An 18,723-nucleotide genomic window follows, 5' to 3' on the forward strand; every position below is an offset into this window, starting at 1 on the left:
GAATTCACATGTGAACGTGAAGACCAAATGAAGCAGAAGTACCCTCACCTATTCTCTCATTCATGATCCTATCTTTCGAAAGAATTTTGGGATGAAATTCCCTCTAACGGGGGGATGATGTAACAACTAGCATTTTGCTAGGAAATTCTATTCCCATGTAAACATCATCCATTGTAAAAACATGTACTCTAAATGAATATCATGCTCTATATTCACTCAATACATCTCTTATTGTCAATTATGTGTTGAATACCCTAGAGATTTCGGTTCAAGTTTAATATGAACTAGGATTCTCTTATTGGGCCTAATGGCCTAATAAACTTTCAACTTGATCACATTGGGCCTAGGAAAACTAATTGGACTCTAAATAGACCATATTCATAAGACTTCAGCATTTTGGGCCTTGTGGGCCTAAAATAATCCATCCTATCTCTAACAGGCCCTATTGGGCCATAAAATATTCCATTTTACCTAATGATCCATAAACTCTTTAATTGGGCTTCAATTGGGCCAAGAACCTTAACAAGGGGCCCAATGGGCCAAAAAGTATTCTTAAACTTCATAAAAATCGAGCAAAGCCATGACTGAGCCCAAATGACTTCAAATCGTTTCTCCTTGCCCAAGGTGTTTATTACACAAAAAAATAAATGAGAAATTATGTGCAAGTGCCACCTCAATATTGCATGGTGGTCACACGTGCAACAAAACCCTACACACAACTCTTTGCCCAAGATCTCATATAACTAGGCAAGTCTTCTCTCTCCCTCTCCCCTCATCAAAACTCACGGCCATAAAGCCTCCTCACCATTTTTTTACTTTCTCAAACTCTCACAAGAAGTCCCTTAAGAACTCTCCTACATTTTCCCTCTAAATTTTCGCGTTTTGGTAAGATCTCACAAACTAAGTTTATTTACTACATCTTTAAACTCAAATCACTCCTCTTACACCATATTTTCCTGGATCGTGATTCGTAGAACCATCTAAGTTCAAGATCTACTCAAGAAAGCTTGTTAGGATCAAAAATCTTCTTCCACTTCTTCATCAAAACCGATCCATCACCCCAAGGTGAGTTCATACTCCTTGTTTTAGGATTTCATATGATTTTGGGGGAGAATATGAATTGTTTTGTGTAGATCTATGTGTATATGCATGACTATGTGTGTTTTCCATGAATTATTTGGTGATTATGCGTTGATTACTTCATTAATCTAAAAATATGTTAAGAACTTAAAGTTTATCACTTGGATCTTCATAAGAACCTTGAGAAAAGTATGTTTTATCACATACATTACAAATGAACTTGTAGATATGAGAATTATACACTTAAAATAGCAAAAATAAGCGTTGTGCTCAAATATCTATAACTTATACTTAAAAATCAGCTTTTGACGAGAATGTTTTAGCCCAATCTAGAACTATTTCAACCCTCTTAATGGAAGTATTTTTCAAAAAAAATTTCATGGATAATTTTCAGATTTATACCTTTAAAATTACTACTCTCACTTTTTCATACGATTTTCTACAATTTTTGGCGAATTTTACAGAACTTCCTATCAGATTTGAAATAATTTCGGACCAGCCTGAGAAGGTGAGGAATTTCATACTTATTACAAGATATTAATAATTATGAGAAAAATTGTGAACAAGTTAGATAAAATTTACAAACTTCCAGAATTGACGGATCCAAATTTTGACTTACGATGATTTTTCTACAAATTTTACAACAACTAAGTCGGAAAAGCTAATAAACCAGAAAATGTGTATTTTCACAAAAATCAAGCCAAGAATCATCTTTTTGACAAAAATGGGTTTTAAAATGTTATTTTTACCACAAACTAGTCATCAACTCAAGTTTTAACCAAAATAGAGACTAAAGTGTATTTCTTAAAAAATCGGGCCTTAATTGTAAACTTTTGGCTTATTGGGAGAAGAACATCATTTTTACAAAACGTGGGCTTTTATGCTATTTTAGTGGATATTTGAACCAAAATCAACGATAAACTTACAAACAGATTAATTTGATGATTTTCTAGGTTATTGGGCCCTAGTCGTCCATTTTTATGTGTAATAGGTTATGTATACAATTTATATGTTTATTGGGCCTCATTGACCCATTAACATATGCGACGGACCTAGTTTCTATTTGTGTGCTATTTGGGCCTGTAAATACCTTACATGTGAAATGGAACTTAGTTGTCCTTTCATATATATATTTCGGGCCCATGTTATATAATTTCACTCCAATTTAGCCCTTTAAATGATTTACATGTTTGGCGATGTGTTAGTGGTTCACTTAAATGGTTTGCTGGGCCATGAATGAGATTATACATTTCTTCGCGTAAATTCGATTAAGGATCTAGTGAGTTTTGTTGGTAGGCCCTTATTAAGTGTACGATCATAGCCTATAGTTATAACCAGAGTCTCCTGGAGGGAGAACGGGGAATTCTGTATAGATCTATATGGGGATGACACCCTACACCTGAGCCGTTCGCTACAGTTAGACTAACTAAGTCTAGGGTGACAAAAACCTTATAATCAAAAATCAAAACCAGCATCCAAAAACGCCAAGACAGGCGAAATTGTCATTATTTAATATGGTTATGATGTCTCACTTAGAGGAATTAACGTTATGTAGTTTACGGAAGAACATTCTATTTCCTCTTGTATTACTCGAAAACATTCTCGTACTGGTACTCAACCTCAGGGGTTGTATGGCAACTTTCTCTTTTACAAACAACATCAGGTTGTCTGGGAACATGCTCTTTACATGCTCTTTACATTCTCTCGACATTCTCTTTACCCCTTCTAGACAAATAAACAATAACATGCATGCATTAATACAAGATCTGACACAAACATACTGAGCAGTTTGCAGAAAATTTAGGATTTTCTGGCGCTTATCAAAGTTATACAGATCATTTTCACAAACATGCTTATGAACTCACCAACATTTTTATGTTGACTGGTTCTAAAATAACTTATATTCTCAGGAAACCGTTGAAGCAGGATGAACGAAACAAACTAATGGATATCGTGTTATATTTTGTTTCATCATACTCTTACTATTTTGGCATATAATATTCAAATACAATACTCGATGTAAACAATTAATGTTGGTATTTACATGTGTGATGATGATGATGTTATGTTTCAATTATATTCAATGTAATTAAATTTCAAGATGAATTCACACGCAAGCCCTCGGACGTTTCCGCCCTCTGGTTCGGGGGTGTGACATTGGGGCACCAAATATCAACTGCATGTTGTCCAGCCAATTTGAATAGCAATGCGGCCTAACAAAAGGTGATTAGATGTTAACTAATATATAACCAAACATAGGATTGGGAAGCTACATATACAAATTTATGGACAAAATTACCCTTCTAAGTAGAGCATGTGACCTGATCATATCCTACTCCTTTTTTCTTGCTCTTCATTCTTTCTCAAGTCCAATGTGTATCGGAAGCGACGTGAAGCATTAAGCACAATGGCAACTAGCTGTATATATATATATATATATATATATATATATATATATATATATATATATATATATATATATAGGACAACAAATTACTATGAGTTCAATTTCTAAAGTTACATCCAGTAGTAATAATCTCAGTATTTCAGCATATCACTTTCAGAACCAAAAAGGTTTAACGATAACTAGATCAGACGTGTTATTCATTCACTATGAGTGATAATTTTTTTTGACCTTTCAGGATGTAAATAAACTCAAATCACAACATAGTAGTAGGAGTGATTAATATATAATGTTAGTCTTATATAAAAGGATTAAAGAGTTATAAGTTGTTTAATAATTCAGCATGTTGGTTATCTATCAATTATGTGTGCATAAACAGGGGTACAAAGGTCATTTGATCATGAAAAGAGAATGGGAATGACTTACATCTTTAGGTCTTGATTGTCTTGAAGGTGGCATGTGAGTGTGAGGAGCATGTGACATCCTACCTTTGCATTCCTCTAGTCAAAATGATCAAACTCATGTCTTGCAGCATCCAAAGACTTTAATAACCTCAGGCAACGATGTTTTTATCAGCCTTAAATTTTCATCAGCCTGGAATGGAATAAATTGATATTGGAAGTTAGAAGGAAAGAAATAAATGTAAAGTCTAATTCAAAGATCAAAGTGACACCCTACCTTTGCATTCCTCTTGTCAGAATGATCCAAAGCATCATACAATAAAGTTGTTGGTTCTGTGCTCCCAATCTTGAAGATAGATTCAGTAGAAGCTGGGACCCGTTGAAGAAGCTCAATGTTTAAGTTAGACAATATCCTAGCTCCATCACACTCTAGGATAAGGATAATGGGTTCATCATAAAGATAGCGAACCAGATCTCCATAAGTGTCCACCATCAGAAGCATATCATCCGAATACAGCAATACACTATCCATTCCACACCAAACAAGTTGCTCTGGAGCTAGGGTAGAATGTAGAAGAAAAAAAAACAAGAAATCATTATATAAGGAGAAGATAATGAAACCTGATTGAAGCCTTGAAGTTGCAGGGACGTGAAACTCAAGACAGAAAGAAGAAAAAAATTGTGAGAGAAGACGGATGAAGAATGTACCTTTTGGGAGTGAACCAAGAAAGAATGGGATCAGATAGGTCTCCTTGACGGCCAGCGCATAGGTCAGCGATGGTGGCGAAGAGGAGATATGGGTTGGAGGAGAAGGTGCAAGTGCGTGCTTAGGTTGATGGCGAGCTTCGGCTTTGATTTCGTTCTAGACCCAGTCGCATTCGTTTTCTCATCTACTAATGGCGGTTTTTGGAGACGATGATGGCATCATAGACTACGACATGGCATTATGATCTTGAACCGGTATCTTAAGATGGCGGAAGTGTGTGCTTAGGTTACTAGATGCACTCCAAACTCTTAAAGCTTATCAGTTTCGATGTTGGTGGTGGCAACTTAGGGTTTACACACACACACACAGTAGAGGTAAAGAAGGCGAGCTGATTCAAAAGGATGTGCTGATTCAAAATGATTATTAAGGTTCTATTGTAGGATTCTAGTGCGTATTGACTTTCTAAGGTTCAATGGCGGTGGCAGCGGCGATGGCTTAGGGATTATAGAGAGAAGGAAGGAGTGAATGAAAAGGGAGATACTGAGGAGAGAGAGTAGAAGTGGGATTCTTCAAAATTTTAGAATTTCATACAATTTCGTTTTCCCCCTTTAAAATTGCTCGTTTAGGAAAAAATATATAAAGCGACACATTTAGAAGACACACATTTTATGAAAGGCGCCCTCTACATTTCTTTTTTTTTTTTTTCTTTTCTGACATTAATTTTAGGGCACACACAAATGCGAGTCCACTATCCTTCAAATTTTGCAAAATTCACATTATTTTTTAGGGAACACACCAATGCGTGTCCTCTATCAGTGAGTGTCATTGCTTGCGCGTCATTAAAGGGCTGTTTTATAGTAATGGAAAATTCAAAATTTTCAAAAATATTTTTTTTTCTTTTTTTTGTGTGGTTTTTTTCTCTCTTCTTCCTTAATAGGTATCAAGTGGACAGTCATCATATGAACTCGTGGAGGGGCTGGTATATCAATCTTACTATAAACTAGCTAAAAAATTGAGTGAGGCCTTAATGATTTGATTTGTACCTATCGTTTCTTCCCAATTAGGCGATAACATTCAGTCAAGTCCTAAGCTACCATACTCTTCGTAAATGAGTCAAGAGTTTTCTGTTATGTCACTCTTTTAAAGTAGGGGTACATTCTACTCATTAACCACCTCATCTATATTCTCCATCTACTTTCAGTTCATCAATGTAACCCTTGAGACTCTCAGAAATTACCACTAAGGTTTATGGTTACACAAACTTTGTGTTTATGATCTTAGATGCATACACCACGTACTGTGTGAGACCCAAAATCCAACGCAAATCCTAAATTGATGATGAATACTTATATTCAAGAACTCACTTGTTACCAAAAGAAATCTCTTTTATTTTTCTTGCGTGATCTTTATGAAATTGTCTAACACCATGACATTTCTTCCCAAAAGATCCAGTTTAGTTTTTGTTTTGGAGATTTCTATTATCAATTTTGTTACTTCCAAACTATCCAACCTACTTGTTCAACAGACCACATCGGTCTCACAAATACTTCTTCCAACGTTCGGTCTTATGTAAAGTATCGAGGTTCAGTTGAATATTAGCCACCCTTTATAGCCTATGATTAAGAAGAAGCCTTGCAATGTTTCTTAACAAACATTTGATAGTATTCTCATAGGAAACCACACAAGCACTTCAAGTCTCTCTTGACTTTGAAGGAAGAGATTCATGCCCATGATCCTTGGCTTTATGTCATATTTGACATCACACACATCCCATACACTTGATTGCTTTATTTCTTATTTGTTGGCACACTAATGCACGAAAATCTTTCTGATTTTCCAAAACTCTGGTTCTTGATCATTGTGAGTTGTTTTTACTTTTGGCTCTAACCATTAAACAGATTTATGGAAGTAATAAGGTATTTTGTATCATGAGTGCGTACCGGATAAGAGAAGTTAAATGGATACGAAGTTACAACGTGTCTTTGGATAAGTTAAAAAATGGGCGCGTGAAGTTGAAACAGCTCCTAAACCTTCGTCGTATGACGTGTATCTGGGGAAAACCAAGCTGTCTAATCCCCCTTTTACAGGCGCCTTTTCAGAGATCCTTTCATCATTATGGCAGATTCTTTCTCTCTCATGGCAATCGTATAGAAAGGATTTCTCGCTCTATTGTACCTTTTACCACACTACAATTCTCTCAAACACACCTGCGTTTTTAACAAATGTTCATCTTCTTCACAAGCTTAACAATGGCGGATTATTCCTCTCTTAATGATCAGACTGCGTCGTCCACCCTCCTTTCGATCAAGCCAAAATAGAATATGATCATTCAACTGAATCCATTCGTGTATGATCCATACATGCTTCAAGTTGTGGAATGTCTCATATATTCCCCTCTTGTAATTTCTCTAACTCAAGGGGAATCCGTTCCAATGTCACTACTATCTCAATTATACTCCATAGCAACTTACGACAAAAGTAAAGAGCACATCTACTTTCAGAGTCATTCTCACAAAGCCTCTATTTCCAAAGGACGGTTTTTCTCTCCACTAGGGCTTGTAGTAGACACCTCAGTTATCTCACCAGACTTTATCACCACCACTCAACTGTTCTTCATGTTCTATAAGATGGGTTCCACTGAGGTGCATACCACCTTCTCCAAGTTCAAGAAATCTTGCTTACCCCTTCAATGGAATAGGTTACTCACCCTTCTTCACAAGGGATTAGTTGAGCATGTTGGTAGATCTGATGGGTCGAACAAATGCTTTATGAAGATCCTATACAGACTCTATAATGGAATCAATCTGGACTACGGGTCCTTGATATGGTACCAAATGGTAGAGAGTCTATCCTCCTTGACTAAGCATTCTGAAATCTCCTGTGGTTGTTTTTGGACCATTGTCACTTAAAGGGCAATAACCACCCTTAAGGTTCCGGTCATGAAGGATTCTCTGCTCTCCTCTGTCTCCTCCTTCCAGACCAAGATGATCATTGTAGCTGATCCAACCAAGTTTTCCCATAATTGTTCCATTCTGGAGAAAATGTACCGGTCCGTTTCATAGGAGAGTAGGGTTATCTCTGAATGCAAATTGGTTCCTCCCAAGAGTCCACAAATATTGACTCCTAAGATGCAAGCTTCCTTAGACGAGGTGGAGAAACCTGTTAAACTAGGGAAGAAAGCAATTGTTAAGAAAAAAGCAATATTTTGGATTTGGTTCCACCTCCACCTATATCTCGAACATTTCCTACAATTGCTCCACCACCACCTGTTAGTTCTCCTCCTATCACCACTGCTCCAATACCACCTCCTATTTTTTTCCCAATCCACATTCACCACTCCACCAATCATCACCTCTACCAGTTCTTAAATGTGGGATTAAGACTGAAGATCCGCCTAAAATTACTACCGAACCAATTTCCCCAACTCCCTCTAGTGACTCTAATCCAGTTCTTATAGGAGCTGAGTTTGAATTTGATTCCACTTACTACAGTCCTTACCGAATCCCTAGTGAGGAAGATGATTTTGCTCCAGCAACCAAGCAGAAGATCGATAATGTTAATGAGAAGCTTGATACGTTTATCGAGACATCCAAGAATTGCAATGATGTTGTCATGAAAGCTTTTATGGACATTTCTCTCCATCAATATCATGAGTCTATTGACAATGGCACTGTAGTTGTGGATCATTCTACCTCTCTGTGAAAACGAGCTACATCAGATAATAAAGAACTCATCCAAGACTCCAAAGTTTTTATTGACTCTCTCAAGGGTCATGCGGAGATAGATGCTGCGAAGGTGACTGCATCTGTTGATTCCCTATCTCAGTCTCTTCAAGGGGAACAACCCAAGTTCGACACTCTACGCTATGATATTTTTACTGATAACAAAACGTTTCTGGCTTCTGTTGACTATCGGTTAGAAAAGCTCCTTGCTAACTTCCAGGGTGAAAGGCAACTTCGAGATGATCTTGCTTACCAGATTACTAACAATGCAGTACAGAAAGTCGAACTTGCCAAGGCAAAACGAGAAGTTTCCTTGTTAAAAACCGAATGAGCCATTTTTCGCAGTTGTGCTGGGAATGTTCTTTCTCAGTTGCACAATGTATTTAATGCACACGATCCCATTCTCACACTTACAATTCGCAATCATTTAGCCTCCAAACTCGTTCCCTCACTTGAACTCTTACGCTAAATGAAGAGTGTTTCAAAGAAGATGTCTATTCTGCACCAAGGGGAGAAGGTCTTGTGATTCCTCCTGAGGACAAACCGAAGGTGACTATGAAAACTGAACCAAAGATTAATGTAGCTTCGGGTTCTAGTAACAAAGAGAATAAGAAACATGCTATCGGGGAAAATGATGACAGTGACGAGGATAAAGAAACTATTTATGAAATCCTAAAGCAAAAGAAAAGGGATCAGGAGATTGATGAAACTCTTCGTGTCGCTAAGGAAACTGAAGATAGAGAAAGAAAGAAGAAAGAAGAGGATGATGCACTAAGTTGTAAGAAGATATTGTTCCCTCCTTGGACTATGGAAACACTGATCACAGATGCCATAGAGTCTCCAAGCACATTATAGCTGGAACCTGTGACTTCGTTTGACTGCGATAATAGAATGGACTCACAGTTTGATATGCCTATAACACGAAAGGAATTCATTTTTCATTTCTTTGATTCAACTGCAGAAGCTCCTTCACCCCATCCTCAGATTGACCGGGAACTTATTAACTTCTATCTTCAGTTCGGTCAGCCTCAGTACCTGACCTGGAGCGTACATAAAATCACAAGGGTCAAGGTGCTGAAGCAATTGCATGTAGTGAAATTCATTAACATTCAATTCAAAATATCCCAAGGTTCAGATAACTCGGTGTCTTTGATACCCCTGGCAGATCTTCCCAATTTGAATCCACATGATTGGATTCTATTGTTTAACATCTTGCTCAAAAATGTGAAACAATATGATCTGATCCATAATCATTTGAAGAGAATGTTGGCTTCCTACATCCTTGAGGTTGCCAAGATGGATCAAGAAGTGGCTTCTGTTTTGAGGAATAAGCCACCGGTGAAGCCTACTGGAAAGCCAAGTGATGTCGCTAAAATGTATTTTGGATAGATTGATTCGGCACACCTCACCGTTATGTTTACAAGAGCTAAAGGTGAGAAGTTTTTGTTTGCTCTTGTTGACAAGCACTTGTTTTCAACCGATTGCCTGGAACACATTATCAACATTATTCATCGGTGCAAATAGAACTCTGCTTCAGATAAGAACTTCACGGAAATGCTTCAATGGTACCACACATTATCTCTTTTCACCATCATACCGAGCATCTTCAAGACAATCAAGAAGTCAGTTGAAGCTCAACCGAATTGAGCTCTCGGCTCCATTGATGCAAAGGGCTAAATTGTTGAGTATTATGTGTTGCGTCATGGGCCAGTCTTTTGTATACCTGGTTTGGGCTGTCCAACTGTGATTATAGATTTGGGTTACGTAGCATTATATATAGTGCATGCATGTATGCCTTAGGAGATAAAATAGTCATTCGTTATCTTTGCTGATTTGTAACCCTAAACATCTCTACATTCAAAGTTCTAACGATCATTAAGGAGTTTATATTCCAACAATATTCAACTTCCGAGTACAACTCTGGAACTATATCGCACATGAAATATATATAGAATCCTAAGTATAACATAATATCTACATTAGTACAAGAACATGGTAACAAGTTGATAATAGTTGTATATGTTCAAAATATTATATTTATAACAACTATATCCCGGTTATTATAACTATCTACGTTGATACTAATATATTATCATATAGAAACAATAGTAACATATATATAGTAATTAGCATGAGTTTTCCCCTGAAAAAATTAGAAAGCGGGGATGTGAAACACACCTTAATAGCATGATTTTATGTAATCAAAGCAGAAACGGTCAGCGGCATGCCAATGCTAAATTGACGTTGAATATTTATATTCAAGAACTCACTTGTTACCAAAAGAAGTCTCTTTTATTTTTCTTGCGTGATCTTTATGAAATAGTCTAAGACCAAGACATTTCTTAACAAAAGATCCAGTTTAGTTTTTGTTTTGGAGATTTCTATTATAAATTTTGTTACTTCCAAACTATGCAACCTACTTGTTCAACACACCACATCGGTCTCACAAGTACTTCTTCCAACGTTCGGTCTTATGTTAAGTATCGAAGTTCAGTTGAAGATTAGCCACCCTCTATAGCCTATGATTAAAAAGAATCCTTTCAATGTTTCTTAACAAACATTTGATAGTATTCTCACAGGAAACCACACAAGCACTTCAAGTCTCTCTTGACTTTGAAGGAAGAGATTCGTGTCTGGGATCCTCACCTTTGTGTCATATTTGACATTACTCACCTCTCATACCCTTGATTGCTTTATTTCTTATTTTTTGGCACACTAATGCACGAAAATCTTTCTGATTTTCCAAAACTCTAGTTCATGACCACTGTGAGTTGTTTTTACTGTCGCCTCTAACCATTAAACAAATTTATGGAAGTAATAAGGTATTTTGTATCATGAGTGTGTACAAGATAAGAGAATTTGAATGGATGCGAAGTCACAACATGTCTTTGGATAAGTTAAAAAATGGGCGCGTGAAGTTGCAACGGCTCCTAAACCTTCACCGTATAACGTGTATCTGGGGAAAACCAAGCTGTCAAATCCCCCTTTTATAGGCGCCTTTTTAGAGATCGTTTCATCATTATGGAACATTCTTTCTCTCTAACGGCAATCGTATATAAAGGAGTTCTCACTCTACTGTACCTTTTACCACACTCCAATTCTCTCAAACACATCGGCGTTTTTAACAACTATTCATCTTCATCACAAGCTTAACAATGGCAGATTCTTAATCTCTTCATGATCAGACTGCGTTGTTGACCTTGATTTAGATCAAGCCCAACTAGAATATGATCATTCAGAGGACTCCATTCTTGTATGATCCATACATGCTTCAAGTTGTGGCATGTCTTAAATATTCCCCTCTTGTAATAGCTCTAACTCAAGTGGAATCCGTTCCAATGTCGCTGTTGTCTTAAGTATACTCCACAGCAACTTATGACAAAATCAAAGAGCACATCTACTTTCAGGTTCATTCTCACAAAGCCTCTATTTCCAAAGTTCAATTGTTCTCTCTTCAACGGCTCGCAGTAGCCACCTCATTCATCTCGCCAGACTTTATCACCACCACTCAACTGTTCTCGATGTTCTACAAGATAGGCTACACTGAGGTGCTCACCACCTTCACCAAGTTCAAAAAATCTTGCTTACCCCCTCAATGGAATGGGTTACCCACCCTTCTTCACAAGGGATTAGTTGAGCGTGTTGGTGGATCTGACGGGTCAAACAAATGCTTCATGAGTCATGACGATCCTATACGGACTCTATAATGGAATTAACCTGGACTACGGATCCTTGATATGGTCCCAACCTTGTACAAAGCCTATCCTCCTCGACCAAGCATTCTGAAATCTCATGTGGTCGTTTTTGGACCATTGTCACTCAATGGGAAATAGCCTCCCTCAAGGTTCCGGTCATGAAGGATTCTCTGCTCTCCTCTGTCCCCTTCTTCCATAACAAGTTGATCATTGTAGCTGATCCAACCAGGTTTTCCTATAATGGTTCCATTCCAATGACAGTGTACCGGTCTGTTTCATAGGAGAGTAGGGTTATCTCTAAATACAAATTGCTTCCTCGTAAGATTCCACGAAAATTGACTCCAGAGATGCAAGCTACCTTAGACAAGGTGGAGAAACCTGTTAAACGAGGAAAGAAAGCAATTGGTAAGAAAGAAGCAACCTAAGATCCCTCTTCCAAACACACTAAGTCAAAGAAAATGCAATTTGACATAGGTGATCGCTCTGCACCAAAGAAAATAAAGAAAATGGATCACTGAAAACAAACTCCTTCACCTTCCCCCTTAGAATAGACACATGAGGAGTCTGAAAGTGAGGATGACGAAGAACAACACGAATGTTCATCTAGGGGGACTACACCTCCTCGATCTCTAAGTCCAGAAAAGGTTGTTAATGACCATATTCCCACTCCTCCTCCATCTCCACCCAAATCCACTATTCAGGATTTGGTTCCACCTCCACCTATATCTCGACCCTTTTAAAAAATTGCTCCACCACCACCTGTTAGTTCTCCTCCTATCACCATTGCTCCAGTACCACCTCCTATTTTTTCCCAATCCACATTCACCACTACAACAATCATCACCTCTACCACCGATTCTTCGGTCAAAGTCAACATATCAGATAAAGGGGTTAAGACTGAAGATCTGCCTAAAATTACTACCAAACCAATTTCCCCAACTCCCTCTAGTGACTCTAATCCAGTAGTTTGAATTTGATTCCACTTACTATAGTCCCTACCGAATCCCTAGTGAGGAAGATGATTTTTCTCCAGCAACCAAGCAATAGATCGACAATGTTAATGAGAAGCTTGATACATTGATCGAGACATCCAAGAATTGCAATGATGTTGTCATGAAAGATTTTATGGACATTGCTCTCCATCAATATCATGAGTCTATTGACAAGTGCACTGCAGGTGTGGATGATCCTAAAACGAAAGAAAAGGGATCAGGAGATTAATGAAACACTTTGTGTCGCTAAGCAAGTCGACGAAATAGAAAGAAAGAAGAAAGAAGAGGATGATACACTAATCTGCAAGAACATATTATTCCCTCCTTGGACTAGCGAAACACTGATCAAAAAAGCCATAGAGTCTCCAAGCGCATTCTGGCTGGAACTTTTGACTTCATTTGACTGTGATTATACAAGGGATTCACAGTTTGATATGCCTATAACATGAAAGGAATTAGTTTTTCATTGCATTGATTCAACTGCTGAAGCTCCTTTACCCCATCCTCAGATTGACCGGGAACTTATTGACTTCTATCTTCAGTTCGGTCAGCCTCAGTACCTAACCTGGAGCGCACATAAAATCATAACGGTCAAGGTGCTGATGTCGTTGCCTACATGGAAATTCATTAACATTCAATTAAAAGTATTCCAAGGTTCAGATAACTTGGTGTCTTTAGTTGCCCTGGCAGATCTTCCCAATTTGAATCCTCATGATTGGATCCAGCTTTCTAACATATTTCTCATAAATGCCAAAGAATATAAACCGATCCTGAATCATTTGGAGAGAATGTTGGCTTCCTACATCCTTGAGGTTGCCAAGATGGATCAAGAAGTGGCTTCTGTTTTGAGGAAGAAGCCAACGGTAAAGCCTACTGGAAAGCCAAGTGATGTCACTAAAATGAATTTTAGACAGATTGATTCGGCTCACCTCACCGTTGTGTTTACAAGAGCTAAAGGTAGAAAGTTTTTGTTTTCTCTTGTCGACAAGCACTTGTTTTCAACTAATTGTTTGGAACACATTATCAACATTATTCATCGGTGCAAAGAGAACTCTACTTCAGATAAGAAGAACATCACGAACATGCTTCGGTGGTACATGACATTTAGGCAATCTCTTTTGGCCATCATACCGAGCATCTTCAAGAAAATCAAGAAGTCCGCTGAAGCTCAACTGAATTGAGCTCTCGGCTCCATTGATGCAAAGGGCTAGATTGTTGAGTATTATGTGTTGCGTTATTGCCCAGTCTTTTTGTATATCCAGTTTGGGCTTGGCCATCCGTGAGTATAGATTAGGGTTATGTAGTATTATATATAGTACATGCATGTATGCCTTAGGAGATATAATAGTCATTTATTATCTTTGTTGCTTTGTAACCTTTAGCATCTCTACAGTCGAAGTTCTTAATCGAGCTCTTCTGAGGTGTTCAAGTTAATCATTCGACATCAGTTTAATCATGCTTTGGTCTTAATTCTTTATCTTTCTGCCTGAATCTAACGATCATTAAGGAGTTTATATTCCAACAATATAGAGCTTCCGAGTACAACTCTGGAACTATATCGCACCTGAAATATATATAGAATCCTAAGTATAACTTAATATCTACATTAGTACAAAAACATGCTAACAAGTTGATCATAGTTGTATATATTCAAAATATTATATTTAGAACAACTATATCTCGGTTATTATAACTATCTATGTTGATACCAATATATTATCATATAGACACAATAGTAACATCTATAAAATATTTAGCATGCGTTTTCCCCCGAAAATATTAGAAAATGCGGGGATGTGAAACTCACCTTAATAGCGTGATTTTATCTAATCAAAGCAGAAACTATCAGCGTTACGCAGTCGTTGGGGTCGAGATGCAAGAGGGCTTCGACAAATGAGAGAAAGGACATAAGTAAAGTTGTAAGAATAGATGAAGTCAGAACTGTAATTTATAGTAAGATTTTTGGCCCTCGTGACGTGAGAAACTCCTTGTTCACGTCGTGAGTTTGGAACTTATCTCTTCGTAGACTTGCCATCCGTCTTCTAGCTTCCGAAGGTGGCCATATGACTCCTCACATCGTGAAAAACTCCTTGTTCATGTCGTGAGTTTTGATCTTATCACTTTGTAGCCTGGTCACGCACTTTATAGATATGTATAAGTTGAAGAGGTTTAGATACATTGTGTTATATAAATACTTTTGTGAGGATATTTGGACATTTTACTTTTTTCACAGGCATCAGAAATGTAACAGCCCGAAATTCAGGTACAACCAATTAGCCTTCATCTTTTATTTAATTGTCATTTTTTTTGGGCCTTTGGGTTGGGCGAGTACGCAGGGCGTTGAAGGAGTACGCTGCGTGTACTCGCATGCCTCATTAAAACGGGTTATCAATCGGGTACGCTGGGAGTACCCAAGGTTACGTTGGGCGTAACCGGTTCAGACCCAAAACCCTAATTTGGGTTTGTTGGTTATAAAATGAATGAGATGGCTTGGTTCCTCAGCCACCATCCTTCAGAAAGAAACCCTAAGAGAGTTGTTCCCTCATGTATAGCTTGAGTGTGGGTGTTCTAAGCTTTGAGGTGTCATTTCACGGTAGCAAAAGAGAAGAGGAGTCCATTGTGGAGGATAGAAGTTGGTGTACAAGTGTAGATCCATGGATAGCAAAGGTTGGAGCTTCTTCCTGAGGTAAAAAGGTAAGATCTTGCCTTGTACCTCTTATGGTATGCTTCTTGGACCAATTTCTAGAGTTTTGGTGCCAAAGATGGAGACTTTGTGAGCAAATAGTCTCCATTGGCCTAGATCTATCATATTCCAGGTCCATTTGAATTGTATGTTCATAAAAATGTAATCTTGGACGTAAATGATTAGCCATTCATGAGATCTAGATCCTTTGAGTTGAAAAGGAAAGGTATTAGAGAGTGCAGGAGCCTTTACAGCCATCCCAAGGCTTAAAGGTTCCGACTTTATGGGTTAGGAGACTTAAAGGGAGCCGGATCTAGAAGTTGAAGAAGTGTCTTAACCATTTAAAACCAAATATAAGGTGTGGCTGAATCTGGGAATTACGTTGGGCATAAATCCTAGTATGCGCAGCGTAAGGGGTTGAGACCCCGATTGTGGTTCATTGAAGTACGCCCCGCGTACAGAAGCCGGTACGCCCCGCGTACTGTGGTATGTTGACTTTTTTTGACTTTTAGGGTTTTGGTCAACATGTGGACTTTGAGTCAAGGAGGGGTGAAATGGTCTTTTTGTTGGATAAGGTGTCTAAGTCCATAACTATTTCTGGTATGTACTTGACCCGACCCGGCATGATCCATTTGGGTTGCATGGCACCATGCAATTGGATAGACTAAATGAGAGAAATAACGCTTGGAGATTATTAATATATTATAAGTTCTAATATATTAATAATATTATTTGATTAGTTTGATCAAGAATTAATTTAGAATTAATTAAGTGATCAAAAGATAACTAATTAAATATATGGGTTGATTAAGTAAATCATCCATATCTTGTATAGTGGGCTAAAAGGCTCCATGGATCATCAAGTTGGGTTCCACCCATAGGATGCTCCATGGATGCTCCATGGGAGTTACAAACCCATGGGTCATGGAAATGAAGAGTCATGACACATTAGGGTTTAACCCTAGATGTGTCAACACTATATAAGTAATATGATCTCCTCCCAAATCGGCTACACTAAGTAATAGAGGGCTTGGCCGATTTTTGAAGAGTGTGTATTCTCTCAAAAGTTCTTCCAAGAGCATTTGGTGTTGTGTGAAGCATTTGAGGCATCACACTTGGGGTGCTAGGCTCACAAGGTTTCAAGGAACACAAGCAACAACAAGGTAAGTTATTCTATCTATACTTTATGTTAAAATTGTTCCCCATGTATGCTAGATAGGAATATAACCTTGGAAATCAACTTTGCATGACAAATTAGACAAACATAGATCCAAGGTTATTAGGGTTGCATGTACACTTAGGAAGTGTTAGAATGCTCAAAACCCATCACTTTTACCCCTCTGTGGGATAATTAAATGGGTGTAGCCTAGTCTTGGAAGCCTATATTAATTAGAATGATATTTCGTTATGATTAGGCAGGGTTAGGTCTTCGTTTCGAGATTTGGAGATAGCGAGCACGTGAGATTCTAGACTTCCTACAAGGTGAGTCTTCTCACTATACTGTACATGGAAGGGTATTTATGTGTGACCGGAAGGTCGGATATGTTATGAGTTGTATGCATTGTATACGAATAAGTTAACCGTTTGTATGTGCTATGTATATTATGCTTGATATGGGCCGAAAGGTATTATGTTATGGGCCGGAAGGCATTTATCTATGGGTCGGAAGGCATTGTGATGTGGACCGCAAGGTCGACGTGGGTAGGACTGGAAGGTTACCGGGTCGGGACGGAAGTCCCCTGAGACACATGGAACGGAAGGTCATGGCCTAGAAGGGTGTATGTGCATAAGTAGTATATTGGGGAACTCACTAAGCATTTATGCTTACAGTTGTTATGTTATGTGTTTCAGGTACTAGCGAGGACCGTGGGAAGACGTCGGCATGATCTGTACACACTAGCAGAGGATTTATTTTATGATCTTGGGATTTATATGTTTTCTATGATGATTTGATACTATGGATTTTTATGACTTGACTTGGATGAAAACATGTTTAAGAAAAGAAAAAATTGTTTTGAAAATTTAAGTTGTTACAACAAAGTATATTATTGTCAAGTTTTAACAATGATAGTCCTCTCACAAGATCCTTTCCAATGAGTTTGTTGATATAACCAAGGTTGAGGTGACCGGGTCTTCTATGGCACAACTAACTGATGTTAGAAGCAGCATTCAAAAGAAGACAAATATTTGGGGCTCATTTAGTTAGTTTAACATCAAGAGGATACATGTTCCCATTTCATGGGGAATCAACAAGGATGCACGTGTTTCTATACATGCTCAAACTCTTGGCTCTGGTAAATAAAACCTCATGATCATTGTCACACAATTGTGCAACACTAATAAGGTTGTGCTTAAGACCATTTACATACGCTACATGTTTAACGGTAAAGTACCCATTCAATATGATTCCATGTCCTATAAAATCTACCTTCATGTTGTTTCCAAAAATAAGATACTGACTTGGCATTGTGATCTTGAAATCTCTTAGGTAACCATTATGCTCAGTCGTGTGACAGTAGCATCCGAAGTCAAGGCATAATGTACCCTTGTGTGGTACCCGACACAAAGAGCCTGGATTTAGATATAAGGCTTAGGTGCCCATGTTCGTTTGGGTCATTAAGTGTTAGCTTTCTTTAGATTTGTTAGAGTTGGGATAATCTTTTCTTGTTTATCATTAACCATTTAGTCTTTCTCCTATTTTTTAAAAGACGTTTTTTTAGCTTTCTTATTGCACATCTTTTTAGGTTTGGTCGATGGAAAAGATGGAGAGTTAGTGAAATGACTAGGAATTCCTAGATAAGGAAATTTGTAGTTCACAAGCATTACAAATTGATCCAACATGGGAAACTAGGTATTTTCCCCCAAACTAATTGATCATTGGAAACCATGATTTTCCCCAAACATGTGATTCCCTCATATGGATAGATAAAACCACAATATGGACCACGAATAGAATTTATAGGGTAATTACAATTCCGATACATCCATGGTTTGGATGGAACATCTCTTGGTCTAATCATTTTACAAAAATCACGAAGAT

The 18,723-nt window shown here is 37.9% G+C and overlaps 1 pseudogene; it reads right to left on the reverse strand.

The window, feature by feature from the left end:
• Positions 1–4,003: 4,003 nt before the first annotated feature.
• Positions 4,004–4,417, reverse strand: LOC145046148 (protein VACUOLELESS1 pseudogene; annotated as a pseudogene).
• Positions 4,418–18,723: the final 14,306 nt, after the last annotated feature.

Source organism: Lactuca saligna, chromosome 5, assembly GCF_052625555.1.
Source record: "Lactuca saligna cultivar CGN05327 chromosome 5, ASM5262555v1, whole genome shotgun sequence".
NCBI lineage: Eukaryota > Viridiplantae > Streptophyta > Magnoliopsida > Asterales > Asteraceae > Lactuca > Lactuca saligna.